The following is a 20055-nucleotide window of genomic DNA, read 5'->3' on the forward strand; positions in this document are numbered from 1 at the left end:
CGCTCAGAATGTCCAATTGCAGTTTCTACAGAAAGAGTGTTTCAGAACGGCTCAATCAAAAGTAAGGTTCAACTCTGTTAGTTGAATGCACAGAACAGAAAGAAGTTTCATACAATGCTTCTGTGTAGTTTATATTGGAACATATTCTTTTTTCCACTATTACCCACTTAGCGCTACGAATGTCCAGTTGCATTTTCTACAGACAGAGTGTTTCAAAACTGCTCAATCAAAAGTATGGTTTAACTCTGTTAGCTGAATGCTCAGTTCAGAAAGAAGTTTCACAGAATGCTTCTGTGTAGTTTTTATTTGAATATATTCCTTTTTCCACTACAACTCTCTTAGCGCTCCAAATGTCCAGTTGCATTTTCTACAGAAAGAGTGTTCAGATCTGCTCAATCAAAAGTATGGTTTAACTCTGTTAGCTGAATGCACAGATCAGAAAAATGTTTCACAGAATGATTCTGTGTAGTTTATATTTGGAGACATTCCTTTTTCCACTATTACCCTCTTCGCGCTCCGAATCTCCACTTGCATTTTCTACAGAAAGAGTGTTTCAGAACGGCTCAATCAAAACTAAGGTTCAACTCCTTTAGTTGAACAAACAGAACAGAAAGAAGTTTCACACAATTCTTCTGTGTAGTTTTTATTTGTAGACATTCTTTTTCCCAATATAGGCCTCTTAGCGCTCAGAATGTCCAATTGCAGTTTCTACAGAAAGAGTGTTTCAGAACGGCTCAATCAAAAGTAAGGTTCAACTCTGTTAGTTGAATGCACAGAACAGAAAGAAGTTTCATACAATGGTTCTGTGTAGTTTATATTTGAACATATTCTTTTTTCCACTATTACCCACTTAGCGCTACGAATGTCCAGTTGCATTTTCTACAGACAGAGTGTTTCAAAACTGATCAATCAAAAGTATGGTTTAACTCTGTTAGCTGAATGCTCAGATCAGAAAGGAGTTTCACAGAATGCTTCTGTGTAGTTTATATTGAATATATTCCTTTTTCCACTACTACTCTCTTAGCGCTCCAAATGTCCAGTTGCATTATCTACAGAAAGAGTGTTCAGATCTGCTCAATCAAAAGTATGGTTTAAGTCTGTTAGCTGAATGCACAGATCAGAAAGAAGTTTCACAGAATGATTCTGTGTAGTTTATATTTGGAGACATTCCTTTTTCCACTATTACCCTCTTAGCGCTCGGAATCTCCACTTGCATTTTCTACAGAAAGAGTGTTTCAGAACGGCTCAATCAAAACTAAGGTTCAACTATTTTAGTTGAACAAACAGAACAGAAAGAAGTTTCACACAATTCTTCTGTGTAGTTTTTATTTGTAGACATTCTTTTTCCCAATATAGGCCTCTTAGCGCTCAGAATGTCCAATTGCAGTTTCTACAGAAAGAGTGTTTCAGAACGGCTCAATCAAAAGTAAGGTTCAACTCTGTTAGTTGAATGCACAGAACAGAAAGATGTTTCATACAATCCTTCTGTGTAGTTTATATTTGAACATATTCTTTTTTCCACTATTACCCACTTAGCGCTACGAATGTCCAGTTGCATTTTCTACAGACAGAGTGTTTCAAAACTGCTCAATCAAAAGTATGGTTTAACTCTGTTAGCTGAATGCTCAGATCAGAAAGAAGTTTCACAGAATGCTTCTGTGTAGTTTATATTTGAATATATTCCTTTTTCCACTACTACGCTCTTAGCGCTCCAAATGTCCAGTTGCATTTTCAACAGAAAGACTGTTCAGATCTGCTCAATCAAAAGTATGGTTTAACTCTGTTAGCTGAATGCACAGATCAGAAAGAAGTTTCACCGAATGATTCTGTGTAGTTTATATTTGAAGACATTCCTTTTTCCACTATTACCCCCTTAGCGCTCCGAATCTCCACTTGCATTTTCTACAAAAAGAGTGTTTCATAACTGCTCAATCAAAAATATGTTTTATCTCTGTTAACTGAATTTACAGATCAGAAATAAGTTTCACAGAATGTATCTGTGTAGTTTTTATTTGAAGATATTCTTTTTCCCAATGTAGGCCTCTTAGCGCTTAGCATGACCAATTGCAGTTTCTACAGAAACAGTGTTTCAGAACGGCTCAATCAAAAGTAAGGTTCAACTCTGTTAGTTGAATGCACAGAACAGAAAGAATTTTCACAGAATGCTACTGTGTAGTTTATATTTGAATATATCCCTTTTTCCACTATTACCCTCTTAGCGCTCCGAATGTCCACTTGCATTTTCTACAGAAAGAGTGTTCAGAACTGCGCAATCAAAAGTATGGTTTAACTCTGTTAGCTTAATGAACATATCAGAAATAAGTTTCACACAATGCTTCTGTGTAGTTTTTATTTGAAGATATTATTTTTCCCAATAGAGGCCTCTTAGCGCTCAGAATGTCCAATTGCAGTTTCCACAGAAAGAGTGTTTCAGAAAGGCTCAATCAAAAGTAAGGTTCAACTCTGTTAGTTGAATGCACAGAACAGAAAGAAGTTTCATACAATGCTTCTGTGTAGTTTATATTTGAACATATTCTTTTTTCCACTATTACCCACTTAGCGCTACGAATGTCCAGTTGCATTTTCTACAGACAGAGTGTTTCAAAACTGCTCAATCAAAAGTATGGTTTAACTCTGTTAGCTGAATGCTCAGTTCAGAAAGAAGTTTCACAGAATGCTTCTGTGTAGTTTATATTTGAATATATTCCTTTTTCCACTACAACCCTCTTAGCGCTCCAAATGTCCAGTTGCATTTTCTACAGAAAGAGTGTTCAGATCTGCTCAATCAAAAGTATGGTTTAACTCTGTTAGCTGAATGCACAGATCAGAAAAAAGTTTCACAGAATGATTCTGTGTAGTTTATATTTGGAGACATTCCTTTTTCCACTATTACCCTCTTAGCGCTCCGAATCTCCACTTGCATTTTCTACAGAAAGAGTGTTTCAGAACGGCTCAATCAAAACTAAGGTTCAACTCCTTTAGTTGAACAAACAGAACAGAAAGAAGTTTCACACAATTCTTCTGTGTAGTTTTTATTTGTAGACATTCTTTTTCCCAATATAGGCCTCTTAGCGCTCAGAATGTCCAATTGCAGTTTCTACAGAAAGAGTGTTTCAGAACGGCTCAATCAAAAGTAAGGTTCAACTCTGTTAGTTGAATGCACAGAACAGAAAGAAGTTTCATACAATGGTTCTGTGTAGTTTATATTTGAACATATTCTTTTTTCCACTATTACCCACTTAGCGCTACGAATGTCCAGTTGCATTTTCTACAGACAGAGTGTTTCAAAACTGATCAATCAAAAGTATGGTTTAACTCTGTTAGCTGAATGCTCAGATCAGAAAGAAGTTTCACAGAATGCTTCTGTGTAGTTTATATTTGAATATATTCCTTTTTCCACTACTACTCTCTTAGCGCTCCAAATGTCCAGTTGCATTATCTACAGAAAGAGTGTTCAGATCTGCTCAATCAAAAGTATGGTTTAAGTCTGTTAGCTGAATGCACAGATCAGAAAGAAGTTTCACAGAATGATTCTGTGTAGTTTATATTTGGAGACATTCCTTTTTCCACTATTACCCTCTTAGCGCTCGGAATCTCCACTTGCATTTTCTACAGAAAGAGTGTTTCAGAACGGCTCAATCAAAACTAAGGTTCAACTATTTTAGTTGAACAAACAGAACAGAAAGAAGTTTCACACAATTCTTCTGTGTAGTTTTTATTTGTAGACATTCTTTTTCCCAATATAGGCCTCTTAGCGCTCAGAATGTCCAATTGCAGTTTCTACAGAAAGAGTGTTTCAGAACGGCTCAATCAAAAGTAAGGTTCAACTCTGTTAGTTGAATGCACAGAACAGAAAGAAGTTTCATACAATGCTTCTGTGTAGTTTATATTTGAACATATTCTTTTTTCCACTATTACCCACTTAGCGCTACGAATGTCCAGTTGCATTTTCTACAGACAGAGTGTTTCAAAACTGCTCAATCAAAAGTATGGTTTAACTCTGTTAGCTGAATGCTCAGATCAGAAAGAAGTTTCACAGAATGCATCTGTGTAGTTTATATTTGAATATATTCCTTTTTCCACTACTACGCTCTTAGCGCTCCAAATGTCCAGTTGCATTTTCAACAGAAAGACTGTTCAGATCTGCTCAATCAAAAGTATGGTTTAACTCTGTTAGCTGAATGCACAGATCAGAAAGAAGTTTCACCGAATGATTCTGTGTAGTTTATATTTGAAGACATTCCTTTTTCCACTATTACCCCCTTAGCGCTCCGAATCTCCACTTGCATTTTCTACAAAAAGAGTGTTTCATAACTGCTCAATCAAAAATATGTTTTATCTCTGTTAACGGAATTTACAGATCAGAAATAAGTTTCACAGAATGTATCTGTGTAGTTTTTATTTGAAGATATTCTTTTTCCCAATGTAGGCCTCTTAGCGCTTAGCATGACCAATTGCAGTTTCTACAGAAACAGTGTTTCAGAACGGCTCAATCAAAAGTAAGGTTCAACTCTGTTAGTTGAATGCACAGAACAGAAAGAATTTTCACAGAATGCTACTGTGTAGTTTATATTTGAATATATCCCTTTTTCCACTATTACCCTCTTAGCGCTCCGAATGTCCACTTGCATTTTCTACAGAAAGAGTGTTCAGAACTGCGCAATCAAAAGTATGGTTTAACTCTGTTAGCTTAATGAACATATCAGAAATAAGTTTCACACAATGCTTCTGTGTAGTTTTTATTTGAAGATATTATTTTTCCCAATAGAGGCCTCTTAGCGCTCAGAATGTCCAATTGCAGTTTCCACAGAAAGAGTGTTTCAGAAAGGCTCAATCAAAAGTAAGGATCAACTCTGTTAGTTGAATGCACAGAACAGAAAGAAGTTTCATACAATGCTTCTGTGTAGTTTATATTTGAACATATTCTTTTTTCCACTATTACCCACTTAGCGCTACGAATGTCCAGTTGCATTTTCTACAGACAGAGTGTTTCAAAACTGCTCAATCAAAAGTATGGTTTAACTCTGTTAGCTGAATGCTCAGATCAGAAAGAATTTTCACAGAATGCTTCTGTGTAGTTTATATTTGAATATATTCCTTTTTCCACTACTACTCTCTTAGCGCTCCAAATGTCCAGTTGCATTATCTACAGAAAGAGTGTTCAGATCTGCTCAATCAAAAGTATGGTTTAAGTCTGTTAGCTGAATGCACAGATCAGAAAGAAGTTTCACAGAATGATTCTGTGTAGTTTATATTTGGAGACATTCCTTTTTCCACTATTACCCTCTTAGCGCTCGGAATCTCCACTTGCATTTTCTACAGAAAGAGTGTTTCAGAACGGCTCAATCAAAACTAAGGTTCAACTATTTTAGTTGAACAAACAGAACAGAAAGAAGTTTCACACAATTCTTCTGTGTAGTTTTTATTTGTAGACATTCTTTTTCCCAATATAGGCCTCTTAGCGCTCAGAATGTCCAATTGCAGTTTCTACAGAAAGAGTGTTTCAGAACGGCTCAATCAAAAGTAAGGTTCAACTCTGTTAGTTGAATGCACAGAACAGAAAGATGTTTCATACAATCCTTCTGTGTAGTTTATATTTGAACATATTCTTTTTTCCACTATTACCCACTTAGCGCTACGAATGTCCAGTTGCATTTTCTACAGACAGAGTGTTTCAAAACTGCTCAATCAAAAGTATGGTTTAACTCTGTTAGCTGAATGCTCAGATCAGAAAGAAGTTTCACAGAATGCTTCTGTGTAGTTTATATTTGAATATATTCCTTTTTCCACTAATACGCTCTTAGCGCTCCAAATATCCAGTTGCATTTTCTACAGAAAGAGTGTTCAGATCTGCTCAATCAAAAGTATGGTTTAACTCTGTTAGCTGAATGCACAGATCAGAAAGAAGTTTCACCGAATGATTCTGTGTAGTTTATATTTGAAGACATTCCTTTTTCCACTATTACCCTCTTAGCGCTCCGAATCTCCACTTGCATTTTCTACAAAAAGAGTGTTTCATAACTGCTCAATCAAAAATATGTTTTATCTCTGTTAACTGAATTTACAGATCAGAAATAAGTTTCACAGAATGCATCTGTGTACTTTTTATTTGAAGATATTTTTTTCCCAATGTAGGCCTCTTAGCGCTTAGCATGTCCAATTGCAGTTTCTACAGAAAGAGTGTTTCAGAATGGCTCAATCAAAAGTAAGGTTCAACTCTGTTAGTTGAATGCACAGAACAGAAAGAATTTTCACAGAATGCTACTGTGTAGTTTATATTTGAATATATTCCTTTTTCCACTATTACCCTCTTAGCGCTCCGAATGTCCACTTGCATTTTCTACAGAAAGAGTGTTCAGAACTGCGCAATCAAAAGTATGGTTTAACTCTGTTAGCTTAATGAACATATCAGAAATAAGTTTCACACAATGCTTCTGTGTAATTTTTATTTGAAGATATTATTTTTCCCAATATAGGCCTCTTAGCGCTCAGAATGTGCAATTGCAGATTCTACAGAAAGAGTGTTTCAGAAAGGCTCAATCAAAAGTAAGGTTCAACTCTGTTAGTGGAATGCACAGAACAGAAAGAAGTTTCATACAATGCTTCTGTGTAGTTTATATTTGAACATATTCTTTTTTCCACTATTACCCACATAGCGCTACGAATGTCCAGTTGCATTTTCCACAGACAGAGTGTTTCAAAACTGCTCAATCAAAAGTATGGTTTAACTCTGTTAGCTGAATGCTCAGATCAGAAAGAAGTTTCACAGAATGCTTCTGTGTAGTTTATATTTGAATATATTCCTTTTTCCACTACTACTATCTTAGCGCTCCAAATGTCCAGTTGCATTTTCTACAGAAAGAGTGTTCAGATCTGCTCAATCAAAAGTATGGTTTAACCCGGTTAGCTGAATGCACAGATCAGAAAGAAGTTTCACAGAATGATTCTGTGTAGTTTATATTTGGAGACATTCCTTTTTCCACTATTACCCTCTTAGCGCTCCGAATCTCCACTTGCATTTTCTACAGAAAGAGTGTTTCAGAAAGACTCAATCAAAACTAAGGTTCAACTCTTTTAGTTGAACAAACAGAACAGAAAGAAGTTTCACACAATTCTTCTGTGTAGTTTTTATTTGTAGACATTCTTTTTCCCAATATAGGCCTCTTAGCGCTCAGAATGTCCAATTGCAGTTTCTACAGAAAGAGTGTTTCAGAACGGCTCAATCAAAAGTAGGGTTCAACTCTGTTAGTTGAATGCACAGAACAGAAAGAAGTTTCATACAATGCTTCTGTGTAGTTTATATTTGAATATATTCTTTTTTCCACTATTACCCACTTAGCGCTACGAATGTCCAGTTGCATTTTCTACAGACAGAGTGTTTCAAAACTGCTCAATCAAAAGTATGGTTTAACTCTGTTAGCTGAATGCTCAGATCAGAAAGAAGTTTCACAGAATGCTTCTGTGTAGTTTATATTTGAATATATTCCTTTTTCCACTACTACTCTCTTAGCGCTCCAAATGTCCAGTTGCATTTTCTACAGAAAGAGTGTTCAGATCTGCTCAATCAAAAGTATGGTTTAAATCTGTTAGCTGAATGCACAGATCAGAAAGAAGTTTCACAGAATGATTCTGTGTAGTTTAATTTGGAGAAAATCCTTTTTTCCACTATTACCCTCTTAGCGCTCCGAATCTCCACTTGCATTTTCTACAGAAAGAGTGTTTCAGTACGGCTCAATCAAAACTAAGGTTCAACTCTTTTAGTTGAACAAACAGAACAGAAAGAAGTTTCACACAATTCTTCTGTGTAGTTTTTATTTGTAGACATTCTTTTTCCCAATATAGGCCTCTTAGCGCTCAGAATGTCCAATTGCAGTTTCTACAGAAAGAGTGTTTCAGAACGGCTCAATCAAAAGTAAGGTTCAACTCTGTTAGTTGAATGCACAGAACAGAAAGAAGTTTCATACAATGCTTCTGTGTAGTTTATATTTGAACATATTCTTTTTTCCACTATTACCCACTTAGCGCTACGAATGTCCAGTTGCATTTTCTACAGACAGAGTGTTTCAAAACTGCTCAATCAAAAGTATGGTTTAACTCTGTTAGCTGAATGCTCCGATCAGAAAGAAGTTTCACAGAATGCTTCTGTGTAGTTTATATTTGAATATATTCCTTTTTCCACTACTACGCTCTTAGCGCTCCAAATGTCCAGTTGCATTTTCAACAGAAAGAGTGTTCAGATCTGCTCAATCAAAAGTATGGTTTAACTCTGTTAGCTGAATGCACAGATCAGAAAGAAGTTTCACCGAATGATTCTGTGTAGTTTATATTTGAAGACATTCCTTTTTCCACTATTACCCTCGTAGCGCTCCGAATCTCCACTTGCATTTTCTACAAAAAGAGTGTTTAAAAACTGCTCAATCAAAAATATGTTTTATCTCTGTTAACTGAATTTACAGATCAGAAATAAGTTTCACAGAATGCATCTGTGTAGTTTTTATTTGAAGATATTCTTTTTCCCAATGTAGGCCTCTTAGCGCTTAGCATGTCCAATTGCAGTTTCTACAGAAAGAGTGTTTCAGAACGGATCAATCAAAAGTAAGGTTCAACTCTGTTAGTTGAATGCACAGAACAGAAAGAATTTTCACAGAATGCTACTGTGTAGTTTATATTTGAATATATTCCTTTTTCCACTATTACCCTCTTAGCGCTCCGAATGTCCACTTGCATTTTCTACAGAAAGAGTGTTCAGAACTGCGCAATCAAAAGTATGGTTTAACTCTGTTAGCTTAATGAACATATCAGAAATAAGTTTCACACAATGCTTCTGTGTAGTTTTTATTTGAAGATATTATTTTTCCCAATAGAGGCCTCTTAGCGCTCAGAATGTCCAATTGCAGTTTCTACAGAAAGAGTGTTTCAGAAAGTCTCAATCAAACGTAAGGTTCAACTCTGTTAGTTGAATGCACAGAACAGAAAGAAGTTTCATACAATGCTTCTGTGTAGTTTGTATTTGAACATATTCTTTTTTCCACTATTACCCACTTAGCGCTACGAATGTCCAGTTGCATTTTCTACAGACAGAGTGTTTCAAAACTGCTCAATCAAAAGTATGGTTTAACTCTGTTAGCTGAATGCTCAGATCAGAAAGAAGTTTCACAGAATGCTTCTGTGTAGTTTATATTTGAATATATTCCTTTTTCCACTACTACTCTCTTAGCGCTCCAAATGTCCAGTTGCATTTTCTACAGAAAGAGTGTTCAGATCTGCTCAATCAAAAATATGGTTTAAATCTGTTAGCTGAATGCACAGATCAGAAAGAAGTTTCACAGAATGATTCTGTGTAGTTTAATTTGGAGAAAATCCTTTTTTCCACTATTACCCTCTTAGCGCTCCGAATCTCCACTTGCATTTTCTACAGAAAGAGTGTTTCAGTACGGCTCAATCAAAACTAAGGTTCAACTCTTTTAGTTGAACAAACAGAACAGAAAGAAGTTTCACACAATTCTTCTGTGTAGTTTTTATTTGTAGACATTCTTTTTCCCAATATAGGCCTCTTAGCGCTCAGAATGTCCAATTGCAGTTTCTACAGAAAGAGTGTTTCAGAACGGCTCAATCAAAAGTAAGGTTCAACTCTGTTAGTTGAATGCACAGAACAGAAAGAAGTTTCATACAATGCTTCTGTGTAGTTTATATTTGAACATATTCTTTTTTCCACTATTACCCACTTAGCGCTACGAATGTCCAGTTGCATTTTCTACAGACAGAGTGTTTCAAAACTGCTCAATCAAAAGTATGGTTTAACTCTGTTAGCTGAATGCTCAGATCAGAAAGAAGTTTCACAGAATGCTTCTGTGTAGTTTATATTTGAATATATTCCTTTTTCCACTACTACGCTCTTAGCGCTCCAAATGTCCAGTTGCATTTTCAACAGAAAGAGTGTTCAGATCTGCTCAATCAAAAGTATGGTTTAACTCTGTTAGCTGAATGCACAGATCAGAAAGAAGTTTCACCGAATGATTCTGTGTAGTTTATATTTGAAGACATTCCTTTTTCCACTATTACCCTCGTAGCGCTCCGAATCTCCACTTGCATTTTCTACAAAAAGAGTGTTTAAAAACTGCTCAATCAAAAATATGTTTTATCTCTGTTAACTGAATTTACAGATCAGAAATAAGTTTCACAGAATGCATCTGTGTAGTTTTTATTTGAAGATATTCTTTTTCCCAATGTAGGCCTCTTAGCGCTTAGCATGTCCAATTGCAGTTTCTACAGAAAGAGTGTTTCAGAACGGATCAATCAAAAGTAAGTTTCAACTCTGTTAGTTGAATGCACAGAACAGAAAGAATTTTCACAGAATGCTACTGTGTAGTTTATATTTGAATATATTCCTTTTTCCACTATTACCCTCTTAGCGCTCCGAATGTCCACTTGCATTTTCTACAGAAAGAGTGTTCAGAACTGCGCAATCAAAAGTATGGTTTAACTCTGTTAGCTTAATGAACATATCAGAAATAAGTTTCACACAATGCTTCTGTGTAGTTTTTATTTGAAGATATTATTTTTCCCAATAGAGGCCTCTTAGCGCTCAGAATGTCCAATTGCAGTTTCTACAGAAAGAGTGTTTCAGAAAGTCTCAATCAAAAGTAAGGTTCAACTCTGTTAGTTGAATGCACAGAACAGAAAGAAGTTTCATACAATGCTTCTGTGTAGTTTATATTTGAACATATTCTTTTTTCCACTATTACCCACTTAGCGCTACGAATGTCCAGTTGCATTTTCTACAGACAGAGTGTTTCAAAACTGCTCAATCAAAAGTATGGTTTAACTCTGTTAGCTGAATGCTCAGATCAGAAAGAAGTTTCACAGAATGCTTCTGTGTAGTTTATATTTGAATATATTCCTTTTTCCACTACTACTCTCTTAGCGCTAGAAATGTCCAGTTGCATTTTCTACAGAAAGAGTGTTCAGATCTGCTCAATCAAAAGTATGGTTTAACTCTGTTAGCTGAATGCACAGATCAGAAACAAGTTTCACAGAATGATTCTGTGTAGTTTATATTTGGAGACATTCCTTTTTCCACTGTTACCCTCTTAGCGCTCCGAATCTCCACTTGCATTTTCTACAGAAAGACTGTTACAGAACGGCTCAATCAAAACTAAGGTTCAACTCTTTTAGTTGAACAAACAGAACAGAAAGAAGTTTCACACAATTCTTCTGTGTAGTTTTTATTTGTAGACATTCTTTTTCCCAATATAGGCCTCTTAGCGCTCAGAATGTCCAATTGCAGTTTCTACAGAAAGAGTGTTTCAGAACGGCTCAATCAAAAGTAAGGTTCAACTCTGTTAGTTGAATGCACAGAACAGAAAGAAGTTTCATACAATGCTTCTGTGTAGTTTATATTTGAATATATTCTTTTTTCCACTATTACCCACTTAGCGCTACGAATGTCCAGTTGTATTTTCTACAGACAGAGTGTTTCAAAACTGCTCAATCAAAAGTATGGTTTAACTCTGTTAGCTGAATGCTCAGATCAGAAAGAAGTTTCACAGAATGCTTCTGTGTAGTTTATATTTGAATATATTCCTTTTTCCACTACTACGCTCTTAGCGCTCCAAATGTCCAGTTGCATTTTCAACAGAAAGAGTGTTCAGATCTGCTCAATCAAAAGTATGGTTTAACTCTGTTAGCTGAATTCACAGATCAGAAAGAAGTTTCACCGAATGATTCTGTGTAGTTTATATTTGAAGACATTCTTTTTCCACTATTACCATCTTAGCGCTCCGAATCTCCACTTGCATTTTCTACAAAAAGAGTGTTTCATAACTGCTCAATCAAAAATATGTTTTATCTCTGTTAACTGAATTTACAGATCAGAAATAAGTTTCACAGAATGCATCTGTGTAGTTTTTATTTGAAGATATTCTTTTTCCCAATGTAGGCCTCTTAGCGCTTAGCATGTCCAATTGCAGTTTCTACAGAAAGAGTGTTTCAGAACGGATCAATCAAAAGTAAGTTTCAACTCTGTTAGTTGAATGCACAGAACAGAAAGAATTTTCACAGAATGCTACTGTGTAGTTTATATTTGAATATATTCCTTTTTCCACTATTACCCTCTTAGCGCTCCGAATGTCCACTTGCATTTTCTACAGAAAGAGTGTTCAGAACTGCGCAATCAAAAGTATGGTTTAACTCTGTTAGCTTAATGAACATATCAGAAATAAGTTTCACACAATGCTTCTGTGTAGTTTTTATTTGAAGATATTATTTTTCCCAATAGAGGCCTCTTAGCGCTCAGAATGTCCAATTGCAGTTTCTACAGAAAGAGTGTTTCAGAAAGTCTCAATCAAAAGTAAGGTTCAACTCTGTTAGTTGAATGCACAGAACAGAAAGAAGTTTCATACAATGCTTCTGTGTAGTTTATATTTGAACATATTCTTTTTTCCACTATTACCCACTTAGCGCTACGAATGTCCAGTTGCATTTTCTACAGACAGAGTGTTTCAAAACTGCTCAATCAAAAGTATGGTTTAACTCTGTTAGCTGAATGCTCAGATCAGAAAGAAGTTTCACAGAATGCTTCTGTGTAGTTTATATTTGAATATATTCCTTTTTCCACTACTACTCTCTTAGCGCTAGAAATGTCCAGTTGCATTTTCTACAGAAAGAGTGTTCAGATCTGCTCAATCAAAAGTATGGTTTAACTCTGTTAGCTGAATGCACAGATCAGAAACAAGTTTCACAGAATGATTCTGTGTAGTTTATATTTGGAGACATTCCTTTTTCCACTGTTACCCTCTTAGCGCTCCGAATCTCCACTTGCATTTTCTACAGAAAGACTGTTACAGAACGGCTCAATCAAAACTAAGGTTCAACTCTTTTAGTTGAACAAACAGAACAGAAAGAAGTTTCACACAATTCTTCTGTGTAGTTTTTATTTGTAGACATTCTTTTTCCCAATATAGGCCTCTTAGCGCTCAGAATGTCCAATTGCAGTTTCTACAGAAAGAGTGTTTCAGAACGGCTCAATCAAAAGTAAGGTTCAACTCTGTTAGTTGAATGCACAGAACAGAAAGAAGTTTCATACAATGCTTCTGTGTAGTTTATATTTGAATATATTCTTTTTTCCACTATTACCCACTTAGCGCTACGAATGTCCAGTTGTATTTTCTACAGACAGAGTGTTTCAAAACTGCTCAATCAAAAGTATGGTTTAACTCTGTTAGCTGAATGCTCAGATCAGAAAGAAGTTTCACAGAATGCTTCTGTGTAGTTTATATTTGAATATATTCCTTTTTCCACTACTACGCTCTTAGCGCTCCAAATGTCCAGTTGCATTTTCAACAGAAAGAGTGTTCAGATCTGCTCAATCAAAAGTATGGTTTAACTCTGTTAGCTGAATTCACAGATCAGAAAGAAGTTTCACCGAATGATTCTGTGTAGTTTATATTTGAAGACATTCTTTTTCCACTATTACCATCTTAGCGCTCCGAATCTCCACTTGCATTTTCTACAAAAAGAGTGTTTCATAACTGCTCAATCAAAAATATGTTTTATCACTGTTAACTGAATTTACAGATAAGAAATAAGTTTCACAGAATGCATCTGTGTAGTTTTTATTTGAAGATATTCTTTTTCCCAATGTAGGCCTCTTAGCGCTTTGCATGTCCAATTGCAGTTTCTACAGAAAGAGTGTTTCAGAACGGCTCAATCAAAAGTAAGGTTCAACTCTGTTAGTTGAATGCACAGAACAGAAAGAATTTTCACAGAATGCTACTGTGTAGTTTATATTTCAATATATTCCTTTTTCCACTATTACCCTCTTAGCGCTCCGAATGTCCACTTGCATTTTCTACAGAAAGAGTGTTCAGAACTGCGCAATCAAAAGTATGGTTTAACTCTGTTAGCTTAATGAACATATCAGAAATAAGTTTCACACAATGCTTCTGTGTAGTTTTTATTTGAAGATATTATTTTTCCCAATAGAGGCCTCTTAGCGCTCAGAATGTCCAATTGCAGTTTCTACAGAAAGAGTGTTTCAGAAAGGCTCAATCAAAAGTAAGGTTCAACTCTGTTAGTTGAATGCACAGAACAGAAAGAAGTTTCATACAATGCTTCTGTGTAGTTTATATTTGAACATATTATTTTTTCCACTATTACCCACTTAGCGCTACGAATGTCCAGTTGCATTTTCTACAGACAGAGTGTTTCAAAACTGCTCAATCAAAAGTATGGTTTAACTCTGTTAGCTGAATGCTCAGATCAGAAAGAAGTTTCACAGAATGCTTCTGTGTAGTTTATATTTGAATATATTACTTTTTCCACTACTACTCTCTTAGCGCTCCAAATGTCCAGTTGCATTTTCTACAGAAAGAGTGTTCAGATCTGCTCAATCAAAAGTATGGTTTAACTCTGTTAGCTGAATGCACAGATCAGAAAGAAGTTTCACAGAATGATTCTGTGTAGTTTATATTTGGAGACATTCCTTTTTCCACTATTACACCCTTAGCGCTCCGAATCTCCACTTGCATTTTCTACAGAAAGAGTGTTTCAGAACGGCTCAATCAAAACTAAGGTTCAACTCTTTTAGTTGAACAAACAGAACAGAAAGAAGTTTCACACAATTCTTCTGTGTAGTTTTTATTTGTAGACATTCTTTTTCCCAATATAGGCCTCTTAGCGCTCAGAATGTCCAATTGCAGTTTCTACAGAAAGAGTGTTTCAGAACGGCTCAATCAAAAGTAAGGTTCAACTCTGTTAGTTGAATGCACAGAACAGAAAGAAGTTTCATACAATGCTTCTGTGTAGTTTATATTTGAACATATTATTTTTTCCACTATTACCCACTTAGCGCTACGAATGTCCAGTTATATTTTCTACAGACAGAGTGTTTCAAAACTGCTCAATCAAAAGTATGGTTTAACTCTGTTAGCTGAATGCTCAGATCAGAAAGAAGTTTCACAGAATGCTTCTGTGTAGTTTATATTTGAATATATTCCTTTTTGCACTACTACGCTCTGAGCGCTCCAAATGTCCAGTTGCTTTTTCAACAGAAAGAGTGTTCAGATCTGCTCAATCAAAAGTATGGTTTAACTCTGTTAGCTGAATGCACAGATCAGAAAGAAGTTTCACCGAATGATTCTGTGTAGTTTATATTTGAAGACATTCCTTTTTCCACTATTACCCTCGTAGCGCTCCGAATCTCCACTTGCATTTTCTACAAAAAGAGTGTTTAAAAACTGCTCAATCAAAAATATGTTTTATCTCTGTTAACTGAATTTACAGATCAGAAATAAGTTTCACAGAATGCATCTGTGTAGTTTTTATTTGAAGATATTCTTTTTCCCAATGTAGGCCTCTTAGCGCTTAGCATGTCCAATTGCAGTTTCTACAGAAAGAGTGTTTCAGAACGGATCAATCAAAAGTAAGTTTCAACTCTGTTAGTTGAATGCACAGAACAGAAAGAATTTTCACAGAATGCTACTGTGTAGTTTATATATGAATATATTCCTTTTTCCACTATTACCCTCTTAGCGCTCCGAATGTCCACTTGCATTTTCTACAGAAAGAGTGTTCAGAACTGCGCAATCAAAAGTATGGTTTAACTCTGTTAGCTTAATGAACATATCAGAAATAAGTTTCACACAATGCTTCTGTGTAGTTTTTATTTGAAGATATTATTTTTCCCAATAGAGGCCTCTTAGCGCTCAGAATGTCCAATTGCAGTTTCTACAGAAAGAGTGTTTCAGAAAGTCTCAATCAAAAGTAAGGTTCAACTCTGTTAGTTGAATGCACAGAACAGAAAGAAGTTTCATACAATGCTTCTGTGTAGTTTATATTTGAACATATTCTTTTTTCCACTATTACCCACTTAGCGCTACGAATGTCCAGTTGCATTTTCTACAGACAGAGTGTTTCAAAACTGCTCAATCAAAAGTATGGTTTAACTCTGTTAGCTGAATGCTCAGATCAGAAAGAAGTTTCACAGAATGCTTCTGTGTAGTTTATATTTGAATATATTCCTTTTTCCACTACTACTCTCTTAGCGCTAGAAATGTCCAGTTGCATTTTCTACAGAAAGAGTGTTCAGATCTGCTCAATCAAAAGTATGGTTTAACTCTGTTAGCTGAATGCACAGATCAGAAACAAGTTTCACAGAATGATTCTGTGTAGTTTATATTTGGAGACATTCCTTTTTCCACTGTTACCCTCTTAGCGCTCCGAATCTCCACTTGCATTTTCTACAGAAAGACTGTTACAGAACGGCTCAATCAAAACTAAGGTTCAACTCTTTTAGTTGAACAAACAGAACAGAAAGAAGTTTCACACAATTCTTCTGTGTAGTTTTTATTTGTAGACATTCTTTTTCCCAATATAGGCCTCTTAGCGCTCAGAATGTCCAATTGCAGTTTCTACAGAAAGAGTGTTTCAGAACGGCTCAATCAAAAGTAAGGTTCAACTCTGTTAGTTGAATGCACAGAACAGAAAGAAGTTTCATACAATGCTTCTGTGTAGTTTATATTTGAATATATTCTTTTTTCCACTATTACCCACTTAGCGCTACGAATGTCCAGTTGTATTTTCTACAGACAGAGTGTTTCAAAACTGCTCAATCAAAAGTATGGTTTAACTCTGTTAGCTGAATGCTCAGATCAGAAAGAAGTTTCACAGAATGCTTCTGTGTAGTTTATATTTGAATATATTCCTTTTTCCACTACTACGCTCTTAGCGCTCCAAATGTCCAGTTGCATTTTCAACAGAAAGAGTGTTCAGATCTGCTCAATCAAAAGTATGGTTTAACTCTGTTAGCTGAATTCACAGATCAGAAAGAAGTTTCACCGAATGATTCTGTGTAGTTTATATTTGAAGACATTCTTTTTCCACTATTACCATCTTAGCGCTCCGAATCTCCACTTGCATTTTCTACAAAAAGAGTGTTTCATAACTGCTCAATCAAAAATATGTTTTATCACTGTTAACTGAATTTACAGATAAGAAATAAGTTTCACAGAATGCATCTGTGTAGTTTTTATTTGAAGATATTCTTTTTCCCAATGTAGGCCTCTTAGCGCTTTGCATGTCCAATTGCAGTTTCTACAGAAAGAGTGTTTCAGAACGGCTCAATCAAAAGTAAGGTTCAACTCTGTTAGTTGAATGCACAGAACAGAAAGAATTTTCACAGAATGCTACTGTGTAGTTTATATTTCAATATATTCCTTTTTCCACTATTACCCTCTTAGCGCTCCGAATGTCCACTTGCATTTTCTACAGAAAGAGTGTTCAGAACTGCGCAATCAAAAGTATGGTTTAACTCTGTTAGCTTAATGAACATATCAGAAATAAGTTTCACACAATGCTTCTGTGTAGTTTTTATTTGAAGATATTATTTTTCCCAATAGAGGCCTCTTAGCGCTCAGAATGTCCAATTGCAGTTTCTACAGAAAGAGTGTTTCAGAAAGGCTCAATCAAAAGTAAGGTTCAACTCTGTTAGTTGAATGCACAGAACAGAAAGAAGTTTCATACAATGCTTCTGTGTAGTTTATATTTGAACATATTATTTTTTCCACTATTACCCACTTAGCGCTACGAATGTCCAGTTGCATTTTCTACAGACAGAGTGTTTCAAAACTGCTCAATCAAAAGTATGGTTTAACTCTGTTAGCTGAATGCTCAGATCAGAAAGAAGTTTCACAGAATGCTTCTGTGTAGTTTATATTTGAATATATTACTTTTTCCACTACTACTCTCTTAGCGCTCCAAATGTCCAGTTGCATTTTCTACAGAAAGAGTGTTCAGATCTGCTCAATCAAAAGTATGGTTTAACTCTGTTAGCTGAATGCACAGATCAGAAAGAAGTTTCACAGAATGATTCTGTGTAGTTTATATTTGGAGACATTCCTTTTTCCACTATTACCCCCATAGCGCTCCGAATCTCCACTTGCATTTTCTACAGAAAGAGTGTTTCAGAACGGCTCAATCAAAACTAAGGTTCAACTCTTTTAGTTGAACAAACAGAACAGAAAGAAGTTTCACACAATTCTTCTGTGTAGTTTTTATTTGTAGACATTCTTTTTCCCAATATAGGCCTCTTAGCGCTCAGAATGTCCAATTGCAGTTTCTACAGAAAGAGTGTTTCAGAACGGCTCAATCAAAAGTAAGGTTCAACTCTGTTAGTTGAATGCACAGAACAGAAAGAAGTTTCATACAATGCTTCTGTGTAGTTTATATTTGAACATATTATTTTTTCCACTATTACCCACTTAGCGCTACGAATGTCCAGTTATATTTTCTACAGACAGAGTGTTTCAAAACTGCTCAATCAAAAGTATGGTTTAACTCTGTTAGCTGAATGCTCAGATCAGAAAGAAGTTTCACAGAATGCTTCTGTGTAGTTTATATTTGAATATATTCCTTTTTGCACTACTACGCTCTGAGCGCTCCAAATGTCCAGTTGCTTTTTCAACAGAAAGAGTGTTCAGATCTGCTCAATCAAAAGTATGGTTTAACTCTGTTAGCTGAATGCACAGATCAGAAAGAAGTTTCACCGAATGATTCTGTGTAGTTTATATTTGAAGACATTCCTTTTTCCACTATTACCCTCTTAGCGCTCCGAATCTCCACTTGCATTTTCTACAAAAAGAGTGTTTCATATCTGCTCAATCAAAAATATGTTTTATCTCTGTTAACTGAATTTACATATCAGAAATAAGTTTCACAGAATGAATCTGTGTAGTTTTTATTTGAAGATATTCTTTTTCCCAATGTAGGCCTCTTAGCGCTTAGCATGTCCAATTGCAGTTTCTACAGAAAGAGTGTTTCAGAACGGCTCAATCAAAAGTAAGGTTCAACTCTATTAGTTGAATGCACAGAACAGAAAGAATTTTCACAGAATGCTACTGTGTAGTTTATATTTGAATATATTCCTTTTTCCATTATTACCCTCTTAGCGCTCCGAATGTCCACTTGCATTTTCTACAGAAAGAGTGTTCAGAACTGCGCAATCAAAAGTATGGTTTAACTCTGTTAGCTTAATGAACATATCAGAAATAAGTTTCACACAATGCTTCTGTGTAGTTTTTATTTGAAGATATTATTTTTCCCAATAGAGGCCTCTTAGCGCTCAGAATGTCCAATTGCAGTTTCTACAGAAAGAGTGTTTCAGAAAGGCTCAATCAAAAGTAAGGTTCAACTCTGTTAGTTGAATGCACAGAACAGAAAGAAGTTTCATACAATGCTTCTGTGTAGTTTATATTTGCACATATTCTTTTTTCCACTATTACCCACTTAGCGCTACGAATGTCCAGTTGCATTTTCTACAGACAGAGTGTTTCAAAACTGCTCAATCAAAAGTATGGTTTAAATCTGTTAGCTGAATGCTCGGATCAGAAAGAAGTTTCACAGAATGCTTCTGTGTAGTTTATATTTGAATATATTCCCTTTTCCACTACTACTCTTTTAGCGCTCCAAATGTCCAGTTGCATTTTCTACAGAAAGAGTGTTCAGATCTGCTCAATCAAAAGTATGGTTTAACTCTGTTAGCTGAATGCACAGATCAGAAAGAAGTTTCACAGAAGGATTCTGTGTAGTTTATTTTTGGAGACATTCCTTTTTCCACTATTACCCTCTTAGCGCTCCGAATCTCCACTTGCATTTTCTACAGAAAGACTGTTACAGAACGGCTCAATCAAAACTAAGTTTCAACTCTTTTAGTTGAACAAACAGAACAGAAAGAAGTTTCACACAATTCTTCTGTGTAGTTTTTATTTGTAGACATTCTTTTTCCCAATATAGGCCTCTTAGCGCTCAGAATGTCCAATTGCAGTTTCTACAGAAAGTGTGTTTCAGAACGGCTCAATCAAAAGTAAGGTTCAACTCTGTTAGTTGAATGCACAGAACAGAAAGAAGTTTCATACAATGCTTCTGTGTAGTTTATATTTGAACTTATTCTTTTTTCCACTATTACCCACTTAGCGCTCCGAATCTCCACTTGCATTTTCTACAAAAAGAGTGTTTCATAACTGCTCAATCAAAAATACGTTTTATCTCTGTTAACTGAAT

Source organism: Symphalangus syndactylus, chromosome 24 (assembly GCF_028878055.3).
Source record: "Symphalangus syndactylus isolate Jambi chromosome 24, NHGRI_mSymSyn1-v2.1_pri, whole genome shotgun sequence".
Lineage (NCBI taxonomy): Eukaryota > Metazoa > Chordata > Mammalia > Primates > Hylobatidae > Symphalangus > Symphalangus syndactylus.